The sequence below is a fragment of the Amphiura filiformis genome, chromosome 18, assembly GCF_039555335.1.
Source record: "Amphiura filiformis chromosome 18, Afil_fr2py, whole genome shotgun sequence".
NCBI classification, from domain to species: domain Eukaryota; kingdom Metazoa; phylum Echinodermata; class Ophiuroidea; order Amphilepidida; family Amphiuridae; genus Amphiura; species Amphiura filiformis.
The window spans coordinates 33978067-34005193 of record NC_092645.1 but is presented as its reverse complement, the minus strand read 5'-3'; the positions used below and the strand labels follow the sequence as shown (position 1 = coordinate 34005193).

At 37.6% G+C, this 27127-nt stretch overlaps 1 protein-coding gene and 1 long non-coding RNA gene across 5 annotated transcripts in view; both read left to right on the top strand.

Moving 5' to 3' along the window:
• Window positions 1-27127, top strand: part of LOC140140146 (carboxyl-terminal PDZ ligand of neuronal nitric oxide synthase protein-like) — a 372750-nt gene that overhangs the window by 290273 nt on the left and 55350 nt on the right. The window lies entirely within an intron of this gene.
• Window positions 8553-21890, top strand: LOC140139445 (uncharacterized). The gene is made up of 6 exons (XR_011857123.1): window positions 8553-8659; window positions 9958-10254; window positions 11065-11440; window positions 12420-12585; window positions 18808-18912; window positions 21433-21890. It is a non-coding gene; the product is annotated as an uncharacterized lncRNA (long non-coding RNA).

Below are 27127 nucleotides of genomic sequence, written 5' to 3'. Positions count from 1 at the left end.
CCATCTCAGTAAAAGACAAACACTGAATACAATGTAAACGCTATCACAAGTACATGTGTTTGGCACAAAAATGTTAATTTGTCGCAACTTGTTGCACAAAATCAACTAAAGTGGGAACGTTCACAATGTATGTTGGAGCATAATTAATATGCCACCATTTTTACTTACATCAGAGAAGACAATCCTGTCAATTTCACTTGAAACAATTCCGCCAGATGATATTTCCGAGTTTGTGGAGGTCGCCATTATAATTTTGTATTTTGGGGTTGGGCGGTACGTGATACTTTGATACCGCCGATCGGTACTGTGGGGCGATACGATTAATTGGTCTCGGCCATACGACACCGGGAGGCTACTTTTGACAGACTATAGAAAAAATAAAATGTATTATTATGAAACGTATTGAAAACAAAAATATTTCGAAAATTGAAAACAAATAATTATAAGCAAATATTCTAATCTTTCATTCTCGACTTCACGCCGTGGGGGGGGGGCACTCGGCAACTTTGGAGGTGACGCGTATGTAGGGCTGGATAAGACCCCTTTTTCAGCATCGCTGTCACCCAAAGACCCCATATTTTTTTAAAACACATGCTCTGTCACCCGAAGACCCCTATTTTCCCCAGGCGGCGAATGGCATGATCGAGCCGGCAACTTGTGAAACCGCCGGGCCGTATGGCATTTTCCATATACCGCTACTTGGTTAGTTTTGTGGGGTTCATTATCGAACCCCAACGGTTTAGCTTGTACTTATATTATTTATTAACATAGGCCTATTTGTTTGTGATATTTCAATCGTTTTAAAATTTCAAAATAATCCCATTCAATTACACGGTTGAAGATGAAAATTTACTGAATTTAGAGAATGCAATGCGACCACCACCTGATTTTTCCATTTGATCTGTCACCCAAAGACCCTTACAAGTTCAATTTGAACAGCAACTTTCATTTATCACTGATTTTGTTACTTATTTTGAAGAAAAAAAACAATGAAATTTGAAGCCATTTAGAACTAGAAATTGATTTTGAGGTTTTTGCAGCGCTGTTTCGCTCTCACCCAAATATTCCATTTAAAAATAAGGTCATGTTCTCACCCAATGACCCCATATTTTTTACATTTTGCTCTCACCGAATGCCCCTTAGTGCGAAAGTGCCAGCCCTACACCTATAATCCATTTCATATTGAAGTGCCCTCGGGACTTCAGGTAGCGAATAAATTGTGTGGTATAGTGATTTAATTCCAATGGATTGTCCCGGGATTGTCTATGGATATACTCAGCGGCATACCATGCATGATATGTGCGAGATATTTCGAGTGATAGAGGTGAAGTTTATGATGTTGTTTTTTTGCAAATTTCCAATGTTTTTCGCCTCCAAATGTATTGGGAACTTTCATAATGATTGCATATTAAAGACCCATTCAGTGATCCCAGCGCAAGTGTAAAAAATTAAAATTGTTTGAAGGATAAGTCATTCAAATTGTCATTTGGTATTTTTGAAATGACAAATTTGGCAAAAAAACGAAAAAAAACCCAGCAGTACTGACGAAGTTGAAACCAGTGGCGTAGCTGCCAAAATTGCCTGTTTGGGCCCTCGCCCCCTAGCTCAAGGAAAAAAGAGGAAAAAGGAGAGAGGGAGAGAGAGATCCAAAGTGTGTTTTTGGTCACTCAGACTTGCTATTTCCTGTGTTTTTGGCCTCTCTCTGTATAGTCAATGGGAAGAGCTTTGGGTGTGTTTTTGGTTTTGTGTTTTTGGTCATTGAGGGAAAAGTTTTGCCAGAAATAGCCTCTTCCATGAATATTAACTGCTTATTTAAATTATCTTAATTTTATTCTTTTGTAAACAATCTAAAAAGACCAGGGACGAATTAAAGACAATAAACTGCATGTTAACATTTTTCTTGATTGTTTGCGGTCATAATCATGGCGTGATAAAGATTTTACAGAATAAACTCAGCGACAAAGTGAAGTACGTGGCAACACCAACATCAGACAAAAAATTATTGCACGGGCAACACTCATGCATGACATCAATTTAGCATGACCTTCGTGATGCGTGATGAAAATACAGCAAATGCAGATTTCGAGGTTATACATCACATTTATTTGCTCTTTTGATGTCTGGAAAACCATATTTGGACGCTTATTACTCAGGACAACATCAACTCTGCCCAGCAAATCATGTGTACATTATACAGTGAATCATGATCGCCCGGCATGATCGATTCGAGGTACGGTACATTGGGTAAGCTTACTTTCAATTTTTTCATGCTTTTTCCCCCATAATATTTATTTATCATGTTCTGTTTGTTCACTTGACTTTTATACACAAATAATTTTCAAAATAATGGACACATTTTGATGGATAACAGTTTTATCGCTCGTATAAATCAAATTTTATGTAGTACGGTACTATCGCAATAACGAGTTCGGTGCCGAATTTGGCAGCATATCATGAATTACCATACACATTCATGTACTACTCTTGTACTACTATTACTACTATGATGTAGTAGTGCAGTAACAGGAGTAGACCTTGATGATTGACAATTCAATTGCATGGCCATATCATGACTGTTGTTATTTTTAACATTTCGAACAGTGCATACATTTTGGAAAGACGAAAGTTAATGGAAACAAAATTAACATGTCATGGTAAGATGATGGTTTCCTCAAGACAAGAGTAAAACTAAGAATTTGAATGCACATTGGCCATTGCACAATAAACCTTGGCTTGTGAAATGCATGAATGAATGCACTATATAAAACCAATCACTCACTACGACACGACACGCAAATCTAAGGGACAGTTTACACTCGAGCCGCTGATGCTGACACAACGCGATCAGTGATACAACAGTTAGTAAAAGTATTCAGTAGGCCTACAAGTGCCCAAGTGGCATGGGCCATACATGTAAATTGTTCGAAATATTCTCTATTCTTAGTCAGTGGGAGTGGTCTAGTTCGTAGACATGTAATCTGATTGGACAATCACATGATTTTGGGTGCCATCTATCACTCAGGGGGTAGACGACCCCACGTCATCATGAGTGTTGATAGCGTGTACACGATCGTAGAGGTGTGCGAATGCGTGTATCAAATATCGCATTTTATCATACCACTAAGGGAAACATCAAAGAACACCGCTAACCTGATATATTTTCGTATCTAGTCAGTGAGTGCGTATTTTGTGCTTTATATCTAGTCAGTGAGAGCGTATTTCGCAAGCCCGATCTGGCGGTACGGGCGAGGTACGCGATAAAGGCGAAGTCGCGTAAACCGGCGCGTAAAATGCACGCCCGAATCTGTATAATACTGCGGAACAGTCATCTATTTTTTGTAATGTTTTTCCTATTTAGCAGTGCAATGTTTAAAAACGTAATTATTTCAATATTTAGAATGATATAGTGGTATGATAATTCGTTATTACGTTCAGCGTTGGTAGGCCTATGGTACGGAGCTGTATCTGGGTAACCGTAAGACCTACGGGGCGGCTACTTGGTGGGAGGAAGGACATCTAAGTTTGCTCCGTAACCATGTGTTTTCGGTGACAAATATGCAAATCAACATAGCTAATTTGCATAATTTATGCAAAAATCAGCATAAATTGATAGCGGAGATTGTGGACAGACGATCTCTAGATTCGTCAGGCGCATGGTTGCAGGAAGGATACACACCTGCTGATCACCTCGACGAAAAGTATGCGCATTTGGTTTTTTAGTTTTTTTAATTTGCCAGGTGGTGTATGACGTGCAGTCCCTAAATTCAGTAAATTTTCATCGTCAACCGTGTAATTGAATGGGATTATTTTGAAATTTTAAAAAGCTTGAAATATCACAAACAAATAGGCCTATGTTGATAAATAATATAAATACAAGCTAAAACCGTTGGGGTTCGATAATGAACCCCACAAAACTAACCGAGCATATGGAAAATGCCATACGGCCGGGCGGTTTCACGAGTTGCCGGCTCGATCATGTCATCCGCCGCCTGAATTTGCATAATTTATGCGGAATGCTTCTACAAATATGGCTGGAAATCTGAAGAAATCTGCCTTATGGAGTTGTATCTGGGATCCGTAAGAAGAACCCTATCATAATACTAATCATGGCGTGTCCGTCCCTCTGTCTGCGCGCTATCGCGTGCGTGTGGCTCCCTAACGCGTGCTCGAGGTGCGTAGCGCGTGCGTGCAGTGCGCTATCGCGTAGTGCGCGGAGTACTGACGGGCGCAGTGCGAGCATCGGAAAGCATTAATTACAGACTCAGTGCACGGTGCATCTCATCGGATCAATAGGCCTAATAGAATTTCGAGGTAATTTGGGGTCCTCCAATGTGGTAGTAGGACAGGGACTCCAAGGAAGAGGCGAACGATGGCTTCATTGAGAGACGTATATCGTAGTAGTTTGAAAGGTTAGGACAAGTATTATGGGTAACGGGTGTTGGGTAATTACCGGGTAATTAGAGATAGGCCTATCACGAGAACCGCCCAACCCGAGAACCGCGAAATCTAGTGCGCTATGATGATGAAACTTGGTAGGGGGTGGCATGACCTAAGGATCTCGACCTGATTCGACTTATATGGTAATTACATGTAAGTACCGGTACCTAATTTGCATAATTTATGTATAACATGCAAAAACCTATTTTCTCGGAGACTGGGGGTTGCACGTTCTTCAAACTTGATGGGTGGGTGCATCTTGACCCCAGATAGAACAAGTTTGTATTGGTTAGTGGTTCAAGGTCACCCGAGGTCATCCAGGGGTCATCTTAGGTCAAATTACTAAAAACTGTCGCATGGGCACGAAACTTGGTGGGTTCAGTCAACATTTAGAGTCAAATTTTTGGAAGGTCATTTCGGGGTCATTCTAGGTCACCCAGGGGTCATCTGAGGTCAAATTACTAAAAACTAGTACGGGCATGAAACTTGGTGGGTACAGACTAGTTACAGTCAACATTTAGGGCCAAATTTTCGGAAGGTCATTGCAGGGTCATCCAAGGTCATCCAGGGGTCATCTGAGGTCAAATTACTAAACACTGTTAAATGGGCATGAAACTTAGTGGGCACAGTAAAAATATGGAGCCAAATTTTCGGAAGGTCATTGCAGGGTCATCCAAGGTCATCCAGGGGTCATCTGAGGTCAAATTACTAAACACTGTTAAATGGGCATGAAACTTAGTGGGCGCAGTAAAAATTTGGAGCCAAATTTTTGGAAGGTCATCCAGGGGTCATCTGAGGTCAAATTACTAAAAACTGTTGTATGGGCATGAAACTTGGGGTGAAGGTCATCCAGGGGTCATCTGAGGTCAAATTACTAAAAACTGTTGTATGGGCATGAAACTTGGGGTGCAGTCAACATTTAGAACCAAATATTTGGAAGGTCAGTTCAGGGTCACCCAGGGGTCGCCAGGGTCATCTGAGGTCAAATGATCAAAAACTGTTGTATGAAACGTGGTGGGCACTGTCAACATTTAGAGCTTAATTTTTGGATGGTCATTTTGGGGTTAGCCAGGATCACCCAGAGGTCATCTGAGGTTAAATTACTAAAAATTGTCGTATGGGCATTAAACTTGGTGGCTACAGTCAATATTTAGAGTCAAATTTTAAGGTCATTTCAAGGTCATCACTGGGTCATCAGAGGTCAAATTACTGATAACTTTCACATGGTCATGAAACTTGTTGGGTACAATCATCAGAGCCAAATATTTGGAATGTCATTTCAAGGTCAGAGGTCACTCAGGGGTCATTTGAGGTGAAATTACTAAAAACTTTTGTATGGGCATGAAACTTGATGGGTACAGTCAACATTTAGAGCCAAACTTTGGGAAGGTCATTTTGGGGTCACTAGGGTCATCAGAGGTCAAACTTGTAAGAACTGTCGGATGGGCATGAGACTTGGTGGGTACAGTCACCAGGCCTTGCCATTTGAAGCGAGCTCTCAAACTCTCGCCACCGCTCGCCCAAACTCGATTCCTAGCGAGCGATTTTCAACTCGCCATAGAGACTGTCACTCGCTGTGAATCTACCTAAATCAGCAGTTGAATCAGCCAATTCAGCATTTAATCGTTTCTGTGCCCTCTCCAAGCAGAGAAAGTCAAAAATTTTAGCGTGACTCGCGCGCATTTCATCATAACTTCATAAATACCGTTTCAAGACCAAAGTCTACTTGATTATACCTACATAAATGGTATTTGTGAAAATTCGACCACTCGCCTAGCAGCATCATGCTAGCGAGTGATTAACCACTCTCCTTTTAATTCTAGACGGCAAGGCCTGAATCACCATCAGCCAGGTGTCAAAGGTCAAATTTCAATATTGGTCCAATCAAGCTCAAATTGAACAGGCAAATCACCATGGGTTGTTGCAGGTTTATTTACTTCTACCAAAAGTAATCACGAAAGCAGGCAGTTGCGAAAGCAGGTGAGACTTGTGGTTCAAGAATTGCCTTGTTTGTGAAAATGAGCACTTTCCAATAAACACATAGAAGTACATGTAACTCCATTTACATGTAGCACCCCATTAAAATCAATGGCCATTGAAACATAGACTTAACTACATAAGTCATTGAATGTGGACCATTAACTTTAAACTTGTTTTTCTCAGAATGGAGTTATGTCTTTGTGTCACTGACCCCTCAATATTTACTACCGGTACTTGAATAACAAAATTATTTACGAATATCCAGGTGAGGTGAAATCCTAGCAATCTAGTTGTGAACAAAACAGTAAACAACTACATTAGTGCGATCGGGGCACTGGTCAAGAGGCAGGGTGTTAGCCGGGATCCCAAAACTGCCCGTCCACAGACCCGGCCTGGGATTTAGGCATCCAGTGAGTGCGCCACAGCATGTCAAATTACAATCAGTCATATGTTGCAAAATATCAAATGGCGAACTGTTATGCTACACTCCAACTGCAAAAATGCGTCAGAAAAAGTTTTATAGACATTTTAAAAAGATATTGTACTATTTGTTGTCTAAGTAGTTACTGGTTCATGCTTGATTTGCACACTAACAACCCATTGACTTTGTGTTGTGATCATTTTGATTAAGTTTCGAATACCGGTACCGATAAGCGTGAACCAGTTGACCTGGCAACTATTCTTGATTTTGATGTCACACTACGATGACCAGTGAATACATTGATCTCATTGGGGATTTTCGCCAGCTAACAGCTGGCTATCTAATTCGGAGATCGTCTCTGTTTGCTAAAGAGATTACAGGGTAGGGGGCCTACTAGCATTGGTTTGAATTACTTTGCGGACCTTTTTATGGTTAAAATATAATGTAAGGCCTACTATTTGAAAAAAAAAAAAAAGAAAGTATGTTTTGCCGTTTCAACGAATGAAAACGAATGAGAATTTCAAGAGTTATGGTTTGAAGGAAATATGACATTAAAAGTTATATGCCAGGCCTAAATAGTTACCACAGCATATCAACGAAAGAAAATTATAGTATCCTTGTTATCAGTATGTTTTTAGATTTACATTTGCAGACCTCCTGGAGACCAACACAGCATGAGATGTGAGTGTATTGATAACAGAATGAAAATCATTTTTATGGATGTTAAAGTCAGAGTAAAATAAAAATTCCCTTTAAAAGGAAAAGCCAGCTTCAATGCAGAAGAAGTCTTGTAATTTAGTTTGGGTGGAAGGCATTTTTAGGATCACTCTTTTTTATGACCCATCATGTTTCATGACAGTCCACCAAACCATCAATGATGAGAACATGCACACAGAAACAGCAAACCTGTCAACTCTTAAAAATATCCTATATCCTGTATCGCTTTATGGATAAAAATGATTCAAAATGTCATTATGAAATAATTGATATCTTAAACATCAGTTTTGTCTTTTCAACGGAAAAATTTGATGCAATTTCAGGGCCTATTTTTGATATGGGTATAATTTATATAGGCCTACGTGTAGGCCTATTGAACAATATCAGTCTTGATACATTTTATAATGTACTATATTTAAGTATAAATTGCGAATTAATATAAAATTAATGTGCATGTATAAGGCATGTATAAGGCAAGTATAGGATGGCAGTTTTTAACCAATTAACTAAAAACTGCAGTGTATTTCTTTATATTAATGATGAGCTTAGGGTAGCCTAAAAGGCGGAAAAGACAAAAAGACGGAACAATTTGGAGTAATTAATTAAAGAGTTGACAGGAAGTTATAGGAGTTAATGTTTGGTTTGCTGTTTCTGTGTGCATGTTCTCATCATTGATGGTTTGGTGGACTGTCATGAAACATGATGGATCATAAAAAAATGTGATCCTAAAAATGCCTTCCACCCAAACTAATTACAAGACCTCTTCTGCATTGAAGCTGGCTTTCCCTTTTAAAGGGAATTTTTATTATCAGACCAAAAGTGCCTGTCCATAAGACAGGTTAAGGTTTTTTTCCATCCGTCTGCTTTTGAGATGGCCCGTCCAAAAGACGAGTGGATAGGTCTTTGGCCAACACCTTGATGAGTTGATAAAAGAGTTAAATACAAACCCTGAAGATCATATTTTTAAATGTGTAATTGTGTAATTTTATTTTTCCAGGCTCGCTGTACCGTACATGGCATTGATATATACAATGAAATAGGATTCCAAAAGGATGCCCAAGGAGGATACAAAGCCAGGAACTGTATACATATGGATGCATACAGGTAAGGGGTCATGATCAGTGATGGTTGCATTAATGAAATAGGATTTCAAATAGATATCCAAGGATAATATAAAGCCAGGAACATTTCAGATTTAGGGACCATTCACAAACACTTGTTGGGGGGGGGGGGGCTGATGCAATTACTCGGTCTCTGATGCGGTGGCAACATCTAGGCCTAATGTGTACATGAAATATGTACACCCATTCATCTTTGCTTATGAAAGATGTTGCTTTTAATAAACGGATAAAAAGTGAATCTTTGCTTTGTGTACAATCATTCTTATGGAGCCAGATGATCTAGGTACATGTAAGAACCACTGAACCAATCTTGATCAAAAATAGTAAAACTTAACTATATAGCAATACTAGGTTGCCTGTAGCTTTTAAATAATGATAAATATATTCTGACATGCCAAATGTGTGTCAAATCTGCTATGTGACACTAGAATTTCATCTTTAGAAAGTAGGCCTATATGTCATAAGCTTTAAAATGATTCATCATTTGACTTCTTACGATATCCGGAAGCGGAGTTATGGTTAATTGAACTTGACACACTTTAGCATTTGAATATGACTTTCAAGTTAGCTCAATCGTTAAGGCGTTCGACTATGGTGCGAGAGGTTGTGGGTTCGAACCTTGGCGGTGCCTATTATGCTCTCCTTGAAAAATTGAGTTAGCTTGAAATTCCCTGGACAAGGAACTTACTGCTAATTGTCTCGTTGTAACCCGCATTTGAAACTCGGGAGCTGATCCTGGTTGCGATGGTTATTTGTCGAATGTCTAGGGTGTGCGCTCTTGTTGCAGCAAAGTCCCTGATTTGTTGTTAAATGGTCTATGGAATGATGTGGGCCGTAGTGGTCAGCGACAACCTGTAAAGTGTGCTGAGGCTTGTGGATCAACGTCTATGCGTTGTGCCTGTGCGTAGCGCACTATAAATCACTGCGCTTTTTTTTGTAGCATATTACATTTTGAGTTGTAGACCTATCACATTTGCCGACTTTACGAGCGTTTCGAGATGGACGGTCACATACATGTATGTGATGGAATGGTGATGTGTGGTTAAATTGTCATATGTAGGGGTAATTTGAGGTTGTTTACCCCAAACTTTCAATCACCGCAACCAATTCGTTGCGGTTTCCACATACTGTGAGGGATTTTCATGGGACTTGGACACAACGATGCTTGGGTAGAGGTACATGGGTGCCTGATGTAATAGAATTGAAATTAAGAAACACATTCAAATTGGCATGCGCATTAATTATTTCTGTTTTTAACATTTTCCCATGTATTCTTTTCAGTGCCAGCATCTGTAAAAAAAATGGGGAAGCAGAAGAGCTTGCAATGCCGCCTCTGTGGCCATGATGTGAAGTGATTAGACCAGCATTTCATCAAGATACCTAATACGGGGGAGTTATTTGGGAGTGCAGGGGGTGCGGTGGTGGAAGTGAAGAAGAGGAAAGCTTGGAAGGAGATATCAGAGGTTTTGGGGTCAGCAGGGTACAGCAGGACGTGGGAGGTAGTGAGAAAGAAGTGGACAGATGTGGTGTTTTGGGCAAAGCAATATAGAAGAAACAGGATAGGAGTAATTGTAACAGGTATGTAAAAAACACCAGTGTATAGTTATACTATACTATAGTATTAGTATAGGGCCAAAGCCAAAAATACTGCAGTGTAACAGCCATTTAAATCTAGCTGATTTTATTTGAGATCTACTTGTTAAAAAGAAACAATTATAGGTTAATGAAAGCGATTACTTGTTGGGAGAGAAATAAGACAAAATAATGCACACATGCCAATGTTGATGCGCCTAGTGCATGAGCCCGAACAGCTGGGGAGTGGCTATTATTTGTCCCCAGATTTTAAGGCCAATTCTTGACCGTTTTCAACCAAATTAATAACAGGACATTCCTATATATTCCTCGATCTCCCGTATGAATTTGGTGACATTGGGATCGAAACTGATGGAGCCTTTTCATTAACTCACCCACACCCCCACACACACATAGTCAGTCACAACATTTGCCTCTTTATAGTAAAATATGTTCAATCATATACCAACGGTCAATTATGAATCTCTTGTCTTCATACATAATCTAATTATTTATTCTGCCTCAGAGAGGCAGTATGCTTTTTGCGCGGCATGTAAGCCGATTATCCTATATGCGTGACAAATCGATATTCTGACAAGTACTCTAATTTCCACCCAATATTGAGAGCGGTAGCAAGAGCCCACTTCTCTGCGCCATACATAAATTCGCCTATCGGCATTTCCCTAAAATGAAATTTCAAAAAGGCAATAATGTTGTTCACAATTAACACACTCTGAAATTATAAAAAACTTTATTTGTACATGTATGTATTACCAGATGTTGCAGTCACATTAATATTAATGTATTTTTTTATAGTGATTTACAGAGAGGAGCAAATTGCAAAGAAATTTCAAAAGACGTAACTCTACCAACCAATTGATGGGCAGCTGAACTTGGTACAGAAATGACCTCTATGCTGTCGTATGACCAATTGTCGCGAGTCAAAATGGAGGTGGACACACAAAATGTAATACACATGCATGTTACTGACCACAAGACTCTAACTCAGTCATGGCTCAATGATGAGAAAGTGTTGTATGGATTTAATAAAAATTTCGTTTTTTGTGACCAATCTAATGAAGTTTTATCAGGAAGTTCAACGTCCTGGCAGAGGAAGGAAAGGAGCAAATATGTGTCTGCATTATTTTCTACAGCACCTGATGAAGATTATGAAATGAACATACATGATTATGTAAGTTGGACTTCTTGTTGATTATTATCATCTTAAAATCAGCTTGCAAAACATTGCTCAATTGTACAAGATTTTGTTCTTAATTTGTTGGAAATGTGACTCGTTTAAAAGTCAATGAAGAAGAGAGGCTCAGGTGAACTGGCATTGTAATAAAGCTAGGAGATATATACTGTTCGGGATTCAAACCAGCATGCACTAATGATTTCATGTCATATAGTTCACCACAACAGCACATGGTGGATCACCAACTTGGCTGTGAGACATTTACGAGAAAGAAATCATTACAAGTTTAATTCACCATTAGATCTGCTGTTGTGGTGGTGAACAATACCACATGAAATAGGCAGTGTGTAATAATTATATATCACTGTTTTGTCTTAAACAAAAAGTCTGATCTGAGGAAGCCCATACATGCCATAGCCCTACTACTACCACAGACCACATCCTTGCCTTGTATTAATTACACTGATCACAAATGGGCATGTTAGAGAAAGCAAGAATTCTTGATCAAGGCTACTTTCCTATGTGAATTGATAACATAGGCCTACATTTCGAGTACTCGATCTTGAGTAGACATTGTCAGACCCACCCCGATATACGGTGAGCTGTTTGCAGTAGATAGCAGCATACTAGCCTTAATGTAAGCTATAGTGCATAGCATCAAACTAGCCCTAATACATGTATATAAGGTTAGCTATCTTCAGTAGACAGCATCAGATGTTTTGTGAATGTAAACACAATGCTATATTTTCCCAAACCAAATATTAACATTATTATGATAGGTGCTGTGTACATGTATAAAAACCCATAATATTTAATATAATGAAATTGAACATGGTCATGATGGTGCTCAACACACAGACGTTTAAAGCATGTTAAGCTAAAGTTATACATCTTATGCGCTATCCCTCCTTGATCCCAGAAATGAAGTGTTTTGATAATAGCTGTTTAATTTTTTTTTTATTTTAACGAATGGCAGCTTTCAAATGGATAATCTAATAAAATCAAGGCAAAAGTGGAGAATAAGCATGCATCAAACTAATGCATTCGAAGAGTGAATCGCCACCTGTGGCACACGGAGGAACAAGAACGCCTATGCCAGTAACCCTGTCACCTACGCATCTACAGCATGGCATTCAAACAAGGTGAGTTTTGGAGACTGTTGTTGTATTGTTTCCTGGTTTATCACACTCCGCTAGTATAGGTGTATTTTGTGGGTAGCCTGCAAGGTACCTTTCACTTTTGCCCTTTGTTTAGTCATGTCATTCTCATTTCAAATTCATACACTCCTAGAACCGTCACTTAATCAGAAAAGCCATTCAAAACTGTATGCCCATGTATAAATATTGTATAATGCACTGGCTTGCAGTTCTGTGTATAAGTCATGTGTACACTACAAATTTTCTATCCCGGCCGCCTGCAAGGGTAACCGGCGCCCAGGTACATAGATATGTACATACAGAATACCTACATGAGTAGTCTGTAGTACCAGTGCAAAACCACAGCTGTTGGGGGCCTGTGCAGTACCAACAGAGTACCTATGTAGGTACCTTGATGACAGTGTACCCATGCAAGTGGTCGCTGAAGAAAATCTTGCCTTGCAGGTTACAGCACACAATTACAATTATGCAATATTTACGCACCCTCACATATTTTATAATGGCTTTTCTTAGGAGTGTATGAATCATGCTTAAAGTTGTATAACTTTACACTGTTGCTTAAATTAGTTAATGCGTTGTTTTAATATAAACTAATAAGTTGTTTTGCAATTTGCAATTCATCATGCACTCCATGTAATCCATTCCATTCGTAATAAAGTATTTATTGTTATGATTTTTTATGAAAGTTTTTTTCTTACTGTTTAACAATTAGAAACAATACTCTCATTTTCAATACATTTTAATCTTCATCGCTAATCTTGCTCAGTTACAGCATATCATGGTGGTTGTTAAACGTTTATGTGGCATTATGCAAATATTGTGTTAATTGAAAGAAATCCAAACATTGTTTTTATTTATGACAAATCATATCTGCAAAAGTTGTGTTAATTGAAATCCAAACATTATAACAAGTGTTTTGTTTTTAGTTGAGACAAATCATTTTGTGTTACCCAGCTGATGAAAGCTATTTATGCTTTTCTGTAAAATCTTGTTTACAATTTTACAGAAGGTCCTGAACACAAAATGGTCTCAAATAACCAAAGAAAGGGACCGAAACTGTACTTGGAATTACAATAAATACCATGATGATACCATAATCAAGGTGCTTGCATTTGTTTGTCAGCTATCAACCACTTTGGTAGTTATGCAGAATATGTACAATATACAGCTACATAATGAAAGTTTTGGCAGTTAAAATCTGAATTCCTTGTACAGTTCTGGGGAACATTTTGTTAGTTCCTCTGTTTCAATTTGCTAAGTTATATTTTCTCAAATTTGTCTCCATATTTATGAAGGGACTTTTGTATCTATCCAGTCTGTTGTGGGTTTGGACTTGATAGTTTTAGTCCTAGCCTGCACCAGATTGTTTTAGTCCTAGCCTGCAGCCTGCACTTGGTAGTTTTAGCCTACAGCCAGCACTAAGTATGTACAATGTATGTATGGCCTGCAGTATGCACCATGCCTTCATTATTGAAAATTGCAGGAGGCTCCAGGAGCTCTGTTAATCACTCTCCTCAGTTTACTGAAGTGCTCAACATGGAGCTCAATCTTTTAATAATAATAATAATATTTATTTCTTATGCGCAATTACATCAAAAGAACTCAAGGTGCTTTACAAAACATGATATTAAAAGCACATACATTTGTAAATGTATAACTTTTTAAATATCTGTTTATTAAAACACGGATTCAAGAAGTGAGGAGCTCAGTAAATCATACTCCTGGAATGTTGTTAAGGAGAGCTGTAGGATAGGAGCGCTGATGTAATCGAGCTCCTCAAAAATGAAGGTCTGATGCACTAGGTAGTTTGAGCCCTTAGCCTGCAGTTGGTGGGTTTAACATGCAGTTCGCACATGGTAGTTTTAACCCACCCTGCACCTGTTAGTTTTCGCCAGTGGCCCACATAGCGATATCTATCCATATAGAAAATCACCACTGCTAAAAGGAACTTACGTATGACTCAACACGTTGTCGCCAATCACCATCCAGGAATCTTGATGTCATAAGAATGACGTAGTGTTTTGTTTCAAATTTTTACGTAAATTGTCAGTTTTCTAGCTTTTAACTGGTGTAACATTTGTTCTAGGATATCCCCTACCCTGGGAGTGGTACCAATGTAAAGCTTAGAGCCTCCTCTTTCATTGAATACCAGGTCTATGCAGAGAAAGTGGCTAGAGCCTTTCTAAAATAGTGGGTTCAAAGAAAGACTGCAATATGCGTAGCGAATTTCAAAATTGTCAAATTTGGTCATATTCGAAGAGGTTGTTGACCCCTTTTCCATTTGGGTCATAGGTCAGGATGGTGTCTGTGCAAAGCTCCTAGTCTCCTCTTTCATTTGATATACTATTTAAGTTATATAACCTTTGGGAAGTTTTTCAATACCTTGTCTGCGAGTTGTCAGTTTTCTGCAGATTTTCTTAATCCTTAACTGTGCAATGTATAATAGGGGGTTCAATTTTCAATTTGACAGATTACTTGAGATTTTCAGTGTTCTAGCTTTGAATTGCTGTAATATTTGTTCTAGGATATCCCCTACCCTGGGAGTGGTACCAATGTAAAGCTTAGAGCCTCCTCTTTCATTGAATACCAGGTCTATGCAGAGATAGTGGCGAGAGCCTTTCTAAAATAGTGGGTTCAAAGAAAGACTGCAATATGCATAACGAATTTTAAAATTGTCAAATTTGGTCATATTCGAAGAGGTCGTTGACCCCTTTTCCATTTGGGTCATAGGTCAGGATGGTGTCTGTGCAAAGCTCCTAGTCTCCTCTTTCATTTGATATACTATTTAAGTTATATAACCTTGTCAGTTTTCTGCAGATTTTCTTAATCCTTAACTGTGCAATGTATAGGGGTTCAATTTTCAATTTGACAGATTACTTAGATTTTCAGTGTTCTAGCTTTGAATTGCTGTAATATTTGTTTTAGGATATCCCCTACCCTGGGAGTGGTACCAATGTAAAGCTTAGAGCCTCCTCTTTCATTGAATACCAGGTCTATGCAGAGAAAGTGGCGAGAGCCTTTCTAAAATAGTGGGTTCAAAGAAAGACTGCAATATGCGAATCTAATTTCAAAATTGTCAAATTTGGTCATATTCGAAGAGGTCGTTGACCCCTTTTTCATTTGGGTCATAGGTCAGGATGGTGTCTGTGCAAAGCTCCTAGTCTCCTCTTTCATTTGATATACTATTTAAGTTATATAACCTTTGGGAAGTTTTTCAATACCTTGTCTGCGAGTTGTCAGTTTTCTGCAGATTTTCTTAATCCTTAACTGTGCAATGTATAGGGGGTTCAATTTTCAATTTGACAGATTACGCAGATTTTCAGTGTTCTAGCTTTGAATTGCTGTAATATTTGTTCTAGGATATCCCCTACCCTGGGAGTGGTACCAATGTAAAGCTTAGAGCCTCCTCTTTCATTGAATACCAGGTCTATGCAGAGAAAGTGGCGAGAGCCTTTCTAAAATAGTGGGTTCAAAGAAAGACTGCAATATGCGTGAATCTAATTTTAAAATTGTCAAATTTGGTCATATTCGAAGAGGTCGTTGACCCCTTTTCCATTTGGGTCATAGGTCAGGATGGTGTCTGTGCAAAGCTCCTAGTCTCCTCTTTCATTTGATATACTATTTAAGTTATATAACCTTTGGGAAGTTTTTCAATACCTTGTCTGCGAGTTGTCAGTTTTCTGCAGATTTTCTTAATCCTTAACTGTGCAATGTATAGGGGGTTCAATTTTCAATTTGACAGATTACGCAGATTTTCAGTGTTCTAGCTTTGAATTGCTGTAATATTTGTTTTAGGATATCCCCTACCCTGGGAGTGGTACCAATGTAAAGCTTAGAGCCTCCTCTTTCATTGAATACCAGGTCTATGCAGAGAAAGTGGCGAGAGCCTTTCTAAAATAGTGGGTTCAAAGAAAGACTGCAATATCGAATCTAATTTCAAAATTGTCAAATTTGGTCATATTCGAAGAGGTCGTTGACCCCTTTTCCATTTGGGTCATAGGTCAGGATGGTGTCTGTGCAAAGCTCCTAGTCTCCTCTTTCATTTGATATACTATTTAAGTTATATAACCTTTGGGAAGTTTTTCAATACCTTGTCTGCGAGTTGTCAGTTTTCTGCAGATTTTCTTAATCCTTAACTGTGCAATGTATAGGGGTTCAATTTTCAATTTGACAGATTACGCAGATTTTCAGTGTTCTAGCTTTGAATTGCTGTAATATTTGTTCTAGGATATCCCCTACCCTGGGAGTGGTACCAATATAAAGCTTAGAGCCTCCTCTTTCATTGAATACCAGGTCTATGCAGAGAAAGGGGCGAGAGCCTTTCTAAAATAGTGGGTTCAAAGAAAGACTGCAATATGCGTAACGAATTTTAAAATTGTCAAATTTGGTCATATTCGAAGAGGTCGTTGACCCCTTTTCCATTTGGGTCATAGGTCAGGATGGTGTCTGTGCAAAGCTCCTAGTCTCCTCTTTCATTTGATATACTATTTAAGTTATATAACCTTTGGGAAGTTTTTCAATACCTTGTCTGCGAGTTGTCAGTTTTCTGCAGATTTTCTTAATCCTTAACTGTGCAATGTATAGGGGGTTCAATTTTAAATTTGACAGATTACGCAGATTTTCAGTGTTCTAGCTTTGAATTGCTGTAATATTTGTTCTAGGATATCCCCTACCCTGGGAGTGGTATCATTGTAAAGCTTAGAGCCCTCTCTTTCATTGAATACCAGGTCTATGCAGAGAAAGTGGCGAGAGCCTTTCTAAAATAGTGGGTTCAAAGAAAGACTGCAATATTTGTTTAATTTCAAAATTGTCAAATTTGGTCATATTCGAAGAGGTCGTTGACCCCTTTTCCATTTGGGTCATAGGTCAGGATGGTGTCTGTGCAAAGCTCCTAGTCTCCTCTTTCATTTGATATACTATTTAAGTTATATAACCTTTGGGAAGTTTTTCAATACCTTGTCTGCGAGTTGTCAGTTTTCTGCAGATTTTCTTAATCCTTAACTGTGCAATGTATAGGGGTTCAATTTTCAATTTGACAGATTACTAGATTTTCAGTGTTCTAGCTTTGAATTGCTGTAATATTTGTTCTAGGATATCCCCTACCCTGGGAGTGGTACCAATGTAAAGCTTAGAGCCTCCTCTTTCATTGAATACCAGGTCTATGCAGAGAAAGTGGCGAGAGCCTTTCTAAAATAGTGGGTTCAAAGAAAGACTGCAATATGCGTAACAAATTTTAAAATTGTCAAATTTGGTCATATTCGAAGAGGTCGTTGACCCCTTTTCCATTTGGGTCATAGGTCAGGATGGTGTCTGTACACATTTCTGATTGGACAATCGCATGATTTCGGTGCCGCCGATCAGCCCGTAGACGACCCCACGTCATCATCGCGCCTTGATAATGCGTAACATGCGTGTAGAGGTGTGCGTATGTATCGCGCTGGATCGAGACTAGTGCGGAATACGTGAACGCGCTTAGCAATACGCGCAACAGAACATGTGAAGTTGTACAAGTTTGCGTTCATTTTATAATGAGGGTAGTTTTTATGACGGTAACTTAGTTTTTGCTTTAAAAATTTGCTTACAGTTATTAATATTTAACTGACTAAGAATGAGAATAAACGATAGAATTTTATTTTGCCTATCCTCTACCTATGATAGAGCGACAGGCAGGTCCAATATTTTTAATGAAATCCGTTGATAGTAAGCTTTACAAAATGAAGTGATTTAAAACATCAGTGATGTACCACCTTTTGGCTTATACCATTAGAAGCATATATTTACGCTTCATTGATACCGATGCCACCAATTGAACGAGAAGATTTGCCCCTTCATTTTGCATACCACTTTGTCCATTTTTTTTTCTCATTTCTTCACAAAATGCAAAAAAAAAAAAAAAAAAATGCAATGGGTGTAGTACCCCCTTAAGGTCACGTTTTGGACTTCAACATATGTATGGACTTTAACTATGCAATATGTGTATGGACTTCAACTGGAAGAGCACATTGATCAATTAGTAAAGAAAATAGGCAAAATTCTGCACATATTTTTAATTAATTATCCTTTCAATAAGATTTGAAGGATCTACTCCAGTAATAATAGGTAGTATTGCAAATGTTAAAAGAATTTGTCATTTTGTTTCACTTTACTTAACTTAACTATCATAATTTTATGACTTGTATACTTTTTATTTCTTCATGCAATGTACAGGTGATGATGAGTGTACAATACCATGTAAAAATGGTGGTACATGTTTCAATGGAGCTTGTCAGTGTGCACAGGGATGGACTGTAGAATACTGCTAAACTAAACAAGGTATATACATGTAGCTATATGCATTTGTTTTCACTCACATCTGCTTTGTATGATTTTTAAAACATAGGCATACAGACACTGTGGAAGTCCATGTTTACAAGACCTATTCCAGAGGACACTACACACCATTGGAAAGAATTGAGCCTATAGGTTCCCCATTCAAGATATAATGTCAGGTCCATGGTGTGGCAATTACCTGTCAGATTTTGTGTAAACATTCACAATTTCAATATGTGAATGTCAGTCCTCAGTTGCCTGTGTAAAATACAAGGTCCATGCATATGCACAACGCAAGTAAGACATGGTCTGACCATGGAGGGTGGACTTACGGAGGAATCCTTTTACTCTTTTCTTTTCCTTCTTTATTCCTAGCAAAGTCCAAAAGTTAAGCTGGATCCATCTAATATTACGCTGCCAGTCACAGGATCTAAAATTGTATAGAATAGGATATCTAAAATACCTAAGAGTTCCTTCTCCCTAAGTCTAATCTCCATGGTTAGATCAGTCTAAAAATAGACCTGGTCTAATTTATTTTGTGCATGTGGACCCAAGGGATTTTAAATGGCTCATAAACTTTTGTATTACACCCCTCTGTTCTAGATGTATCGATTCTGCCTTCAATTTAGGTTATGACTGTCGACTGCGGAAACTTTGTAGGATCGATATGTAATTGAAAAGTACTAGGCATGCACCCAAGGCCAGTAAATACAGCACTGCTTTTGGCACTTGTGGGAATTTTGTCATTCAAAGTGAACACTTCAATGACTGAACATTCTTCCTCAGTATCATCTGATCCCGGCATCTGATGAAGTTTCTGACTCTTGATTCATAAAGGTTCATCAAGAATCCGACACTGAATGACACCCTGTTTAAAGGATGTTCCTTTAAGTTAGTCCACAGATATAGGGTGCACAACTTATAAGTTCCCCCTAATGCTTTTTGAGATAAATCGAAAATTATTTAACGAAATGTAAAATTGTAAAAAGTTAAGAGTAACCTTGTTTGTTTTACAAATCTGGACCAATTTGTAGTGTCACACATCATTGCGTTTGGTCACAATGGTTCATTATGTAAAAAAAGAGGGAGTTTTAAAAGTTGCACCTGAGTCCATAGGAGTCAATTGTCAAACAATACAGTATGTTGCCTGTCCATGTGTTTGTAATGGAAATAATGTTTAGTAGGGGATATGTCCTCCTGCACTGTTGACAAGTGCATTGCAACGTTGCCGCATGCTGTTTATTAAAGTCTGGATCCGTTGCTGGTCCATGTTGTTCCATACATGTTGGATTGCTCGGGTTAGCTCTTGCAGTGTTGTGTTTTCATTGATAAGGTGGTCAACCTCATTTTTAACATCTCGGCCATTTATCATTAAAAAGAAAAGAATTAAACACCTGCTTTGCTTTTGAAAAAGAACAAGATTAAGTTTTCTTTTACAAACACATGAATATCCCTGGTCTACTGTATTGTTTGAGAATTGAGTCCTATGAACTCAGATGCAACTTTTAACAGTTTAAAACGGACTCTTTTACATAATGAACCATTGTGACTGAACGCAATGACGTGTGACGCTGAAATTTTGTCCAAATGTGTAAAACAAATAAAGCTACCCATATCTTTTTACAGGTTTGTATTTCGTCAAATATTTTTCGATTTATATTAAAAAGTATTTAGGGGGGAACTTATAAGTTGGGGACCCTATATCTATAGAGAATAGAGACATATTGATATTTTCTTTAATGTACTTTTCTGTAATGAATGGTGATTAAATGGTTTCTGTTGCAATTAGTGGTGGGTTAAGTCCTGATTTTCCTTAATTTGATTGGCCTATTGAATGTATATGTAGTATTTGAAGAGCTCCGTTTCAAAAGCCCTTACATCCACTTCTGGCTGAAATTTAGTTATTGGCATGATATTATAGTGTGTATTAATTGTATTTACAGACCTTTGTTATTTACACACCTTCGTGGGGGGCCAAAGTCCAAACCACATACTTCTAGTTCTAAACTGTTGTTGTGACGATCTTGCGTATGTTGAAGCTGGTTGCTCATTGTCAATACATTGGCTATAAGCAGGTGAATGATCATCATTCATATTATATACTGGGAAGAGAGTAGTTTTTGGCCCCACAAAAAGTGGGGCTTCTGTTATCATCCAGATGGTTGCATGGGTGTCTACCTGGTTGGCTATCAGTCCAGGCATCCTCAGAACCATTAAACAACTGTGCTGCATGCAGAATAAACCCAATAACCGATCAACTTCAAAGTTGCTATATTATTTGTATTTACACACCTTTATGTAGGGTCACCTTAAGAACCGCATAATTCTAGTTTAAAATCAGGATTGGTTGAATTAAATGGCATGTGCCAGTAAAATAAAAATTGGGTCATTTCATTTCAGTTTTGTGTAAATTCAATGCCAAGTCTTCCAGTTCAATAATTGTCAATTGCAAGTTGTACAAATAGTGCGACATACACTTCATTGCCTTTACACATTGTTGTGATCATTCTTATTTTTCTCCAGGGTGATGAATTGACACATATGTACATAGTTGAGTCAGACCAGACAACAAAGATATGAAATAGGAATAGAGAACAAGACATTAGTCGAAGAAACAGAAGATGGGGACTAAAACTAGAGAATTGATGATACCAAGTCAGATCATTTTCATCAAAATAGATAGCAAAGCATAAAACTGATTTACCTTACCATTGGTGATGCAAGACAGATGCGATAACGCGAACGCAAATACGTGTTAAGGCAGAGCACATAAATCTGTCATGCCTGGAATCTGTGTGCAAATACACACTAGTTGAATTCCATATTTTTTTGAGGTAGTGGCTAAACATTGCCACTTTATGCTGGGTCTGTAGTTGTATTGCTGAAATCACCGATCTTTTTGCAAGGCTGAGTGGCAATGATTAACTGACATTCCTCATGAAATAATCCTTTGAATAATATTGTTATGAACACGGCAGAGTATAGACTACCCCGTAGTCCACTTGCCCATTGTGCATACTCTGGATATTGTATTTAAGCTTAGAACTCTGATTTAATTAATGTGTGCACAATTGATAGATTTTCACATCTGATCAGTCACCCTACTCCCTCTGTTTGTTAGCTTCCCAAGTGGACTACTGACTTTGCCTTGCGGTTAAGATTTTTAACACGGGACTCTATGGAGAGTTAGGCCAATTTCTGGCCTAACTAAAATTGGCGATGATGTAATGCATCTTTAAATGGATCTTCCTTGTGATTGGTCACCCATATCTCGCTATTGTTTAAATCGTCTGGGCCCGCGCCATTACCATTAACTACACCGTAAACAACTGTCTGTGGTATTTGCGGCGCTTTTATACCATGCTTAGTACTTGTGGTTAATGGACTGATAAACAAGTATGCTTGACAGTGTGTTTTAGAGAGCAAAGTCCAGGAGGTAAAGTTCTGCTTAAACTTCAAAGTCCATAGTCGGATTTTCGGGGTTCGCTATCAATAAACAATGATAAACTGGTAGATTCCAAAATCAGAATTGTTCAGTATTAGTGAGCCGTTATAATTATGCAAGATAGTGTTGGATTCAATTACTTTTATTGTCACTAATCATCTGATATTTTTAACTCTTTATGACCGTTTTACTATTGAATACTTTAATTTTAATAAACATCAGTATAATTTTGAGTTCAACGAAATGGGTTCATCATGACTAATAATAACATATAGTTAATAAAATTTGACTATGGCATAGTCTAGGCAGAGTATAGACTATGCCATAGTCGATTTTTGATAAATAAAAATATGTTATATAATCATTATGAACACATTCAGTTGAACTCAATATTATACTGTACTGATATTATTTTATTACATCAAAATAATTGTAAATGGTTATGAAAAAGTTTATATAATTATATTAACAGTAAAGTATATACGTAGGCTTATTGAATGCTACATATTATAATGGCACTTCAATACTGAACAGTTCTAATTTTAGAATCGACCAGTTTAATAATCGCGAAAGCCCGAGTTAAAAGTCGACTATGAGCATTGCATTTTTAACAGGACTTTGACCGGGGACTTCGTCCCTAACACACACTGACAATCATACTTGTTTATCAAACCAATTTAACCGCAAACACAAAAGCCTGTACGTACAAGACGCGCTCATGCTCCTAGTACACAAAGAGCCGCATAGTTGTGTACAATGTAGTTATCAAAGGTTACGGCACGTGCCCGGAGGATTTAAACCATAACGAGATCTGGGCGACCAATCATAAGCCAGATCCATTTAAAGATGCATTACATCATGGCCAATTTTAGTAGGCCAGAAATCTGACAATCTCATCCATAGACAACCGCGTTAAACTTGTTAACGGCAATCGAAAGTCAGTAGTCCACTTGGAAAGCCAACAAACAGAGGGAGTACGGTGGCTAAAAAGATCAGATGTGAAAATCTATCAATTGTGCACAAATTAATTAAATCAGAGTTTTAAGAGTATGCACAATGGGCAAATGGACTACGGAGAAGTCTAGGCAGAGTTGTTCTGAGTAAACGGCGTTTGAAAATCTTGGTACCATTCCATTGGTCCTTATAAACATTTAGAACATTCGTGAGCACTCATTTGAAATGTATATTATAGAATGTACACGAATGATTGGCAATACTTGTATGTTCTGAAATAATCGATATATTCCTCAAAACGTGTTTTAACAGCTATTCGACAATGCTGTATCCAAAATGTCTCTACCACTGTGCAGAGAGAGGTCAAACACGCTTTCGTGTAAACTATAGCACACATTCTTGATTTGGGGCTTTTGTGTAGAAATTACTGGTTTTCCTAAGACCATGTAGACTTAAATTGCTATATAAGTTATAAATAGTCATCCCTGTAATATTTAGCAAAAACTCAAGGATTTTAAAGCAAAAATAACAATATTAGCCTATATTTTACGTATGATTTTCCAATTTTAAGGACGAGCACTCACATTATTAAACCACAGCAGTATCATGTGGGGAAACTTATTTTGGTATCACCGGATAGAAGTGACCAAATATATTAGTATAGGACATTTAATATAGAAAATTTGGGATTTCCCGCTATACAATACTATAGATCAACATGATTTGTACAGCTAAGTATACGATTTGTCTCTCTGCCGAGTTCATTTATCGTACTTATGCGCGATTCGTCCAAATCAAAATTTCAATAACTATGTCGATGAGTAAGATTTACCATTAATTTTTGGTGGGAATAAAAGATAACCTGAAACATAATCATAAGCATACAAAACTCAATTTGCTCAAAATGTTTCACCGTTGTTCATCACCGTCTAACAACTTGAGTCCGGTAGCGTCTGCGTGGTTTACTTGCCATAAGGGCAGCTTCCGACTTGCCATGTAAACCATGCAGACGATGCATCCTGCATGATCCATCATTTTTAAACGGTGATGAACAATGGTGAAACATAGATTGAATCCTAAATAATATGTTGTTTTATTTCTAAGATGTTCTTGTTTGTTAATTAAACATTATTTGAACATAAAAAATATATTATTTTCAGCTTGTCTCATTATTTGTCGAAGTTGTTTTGCCATACATTTACAGACCATTTCAATCATATGCATGGTTTACTTAACCCCATCTCAAATTTGGAAAGGATGTTCTTGTTTTAAAAATATTTCCATATCTAATATGAAAGCTTAAAAAAAAAAAAAAGAAGAATTCAGTAAATAATAAGTTATCAAAATATTTAAGAATCTGTTATACCCTCTATCGTCAGAGAGCTGCAGGTCAGTGACATACAAATCATGGTTCGTGGTCATCAGCTGCTGCTCTCAAAACAAGAGGTCAATTCAATTTTCCTTGATCATGGGCTGAATATCACACAATTTTGCATGCACAGGCAAAATGTTACATGATCTGTGCGTGTAAAACCCCTCTAAGTCGTGCCGGATATATTCCTGGCATCATGTTACATTGGAAACCACATCAGTCTCTGATGTAGCACCTTGTTGGGCACCCCTGCAGGTATAGGAAAACAAAATTCAACTTTCTAAAAGTGGGGATGTGACTGTGAATCACAAAATGCCCTGACTGAATATGATTTTGTTGTAGTGGAAACTACAAGAATCAATGTACAAACCATTAAATTTTTCACCAGAACAACAATGCAGCACTTGGGTCAAGCATTGTGGGAAAAATTAATGCATTGAATTTCGTCATTGCACATCACCAAAATCATATCAGTCATAGAATTTCTGGAATTTCCCTAAGATTGAAGGGAAGGTGGTACAAAGGTCAAACAACCACCAAAAATGTATATTTTTACCCACACTATAATGTCATATCAATAACTCAATTTCCACCAAAAGTGGATGTAAGGGGTTTTGAAACAGAGCTCTTCACTTGTGGATTAATGTTGCTTTCCCTACACCTGGATGCCCTGTAAATGTTCAACATCAGAGATTGATAAAGTAGTGCAAACAAAATAATGGTCACAAATTTGATTGCAAAGGTGGTTTCTAGAAAAGGGGTAAATTTATTTTGTTGCAAAAGCCCTTACATCTACAAAAGGGCAATATTAAAGAAATTATAAAATAGATAGGAAAGCTTGAAAATTGTACCAAACCTATTCTTTTAGTTTCTATTCATCAACACTTTATCCGAACCCAAATTGAATCAAATCGAACAAGCCATACTTGCACAATTGAAAAAAGCTGTTTTTCTCAAAAAGTCAGAAGTGGATGTAAGGGGTTTTGCAACAAAGATCTTCAAGTGTAGTAAGTACAAACCAGAGGTCAGCTAACCAAAGTTTGTCATTCCCATGTATATTTATAAGCTTACCCAATACTAAAGTATGTTTTTTCATTGAAAATTTGCCTCTAATAAATTACTTCAGCTTGATTTTGACTGTGAAAAGCAGGAAACAAAGGCAAAGATGGTGAAATTTCCAATACCTTGGTTTGGTGGTCAAGTCAAGAGCCTTGTTACAGTTCCAAATACTTTGAGGGATTTTCAAGGGAGTTGCACACAATGATGCTGGTGTAGTGGCACACAGATGACCCCAACAGATGTGGGGTCAAAGGTCCTCTAGGCACCTTTGTTCCATAACCACAAAAGGTATAGGACATTTTTGTTTTTTTTTTTATATCCCCCGAATGAAATGTATTTAATTATGTTTGTACTCACTCAGGTAGCATTGTGTGTGAATTTTACATCCGAAGTAAGTGCTATTCTTTTTTATGGGCATTTTAGTGTCTAAAATGACCCAAAGTGAGGGTTTTTTCAATTTTGCCGTCCATTTCTAATCGTCACCCCATAGACTTTACATGTAAAATAAAAAGGCTCATAAAAATTATATAGCACCTAGTTGGGATGTAAAATTCACACAAAATGCTTTTTGAGTGATTACAAAGATAATTAAATACTTTTCATCTTGCGGGAGTTATGTAGAATTTATTTTAATGTATTCTTTGTACAATGAAATTTCACAATAAAATGTCCATTGGAAACAAAGGTGTAGGGGTCACTTGAGGTCTTTGACCCAAATGGTCAATATTATATGAATAAATAATGGGTTGCTGCTTCCACATATTGTGATGGATTTTCAGGGGACACCATTAAAAGTGATCAAGTGTTTATACATTGCAGTTAAACTTTACTAGCCATTGTATCTAATAAAGTAATGCTCTAAATACTGTATTGTATAGGTGAAAGTGGTGTGTGTGTGTGATATAGTGCAAGGAAAGTAGTCACAACCAAAAATTTCAAAATACACAAAATACATTTTATTACCAACAGAGTTATTATTTTGTCAAACTTGGCATTAGCAATATCATCAAGTACAAAACAAATTAATTTCTACATCAAGGACTGCCATTTACAATTTGCAGGCAGGAGAGCATTAAATTGATTTTCCCAGATTGGTTGTGATCATAACATGTTTTTTTTTTTGCCCTTTGTTCTAAAGAGAACCACAATATAAACGTAGAAAATGCTGAAAATTTCAGTTGATTCTGACACTCTGTGTTCATGAAACTAGCATTTTCTAAGTCAGATTTAAGGAACGCAGTATGAGAGAGATCACTCTCTTCAAAAGGCAGTCCTTGATACATTTACAAGTTTTTTGTGTATACAGATCCCTAGAGTACATAGCGTAATGTAGGTTTAATACTGTATTGTTGACAACAAATTATTGATATTTTTATGCTAGACAAGTT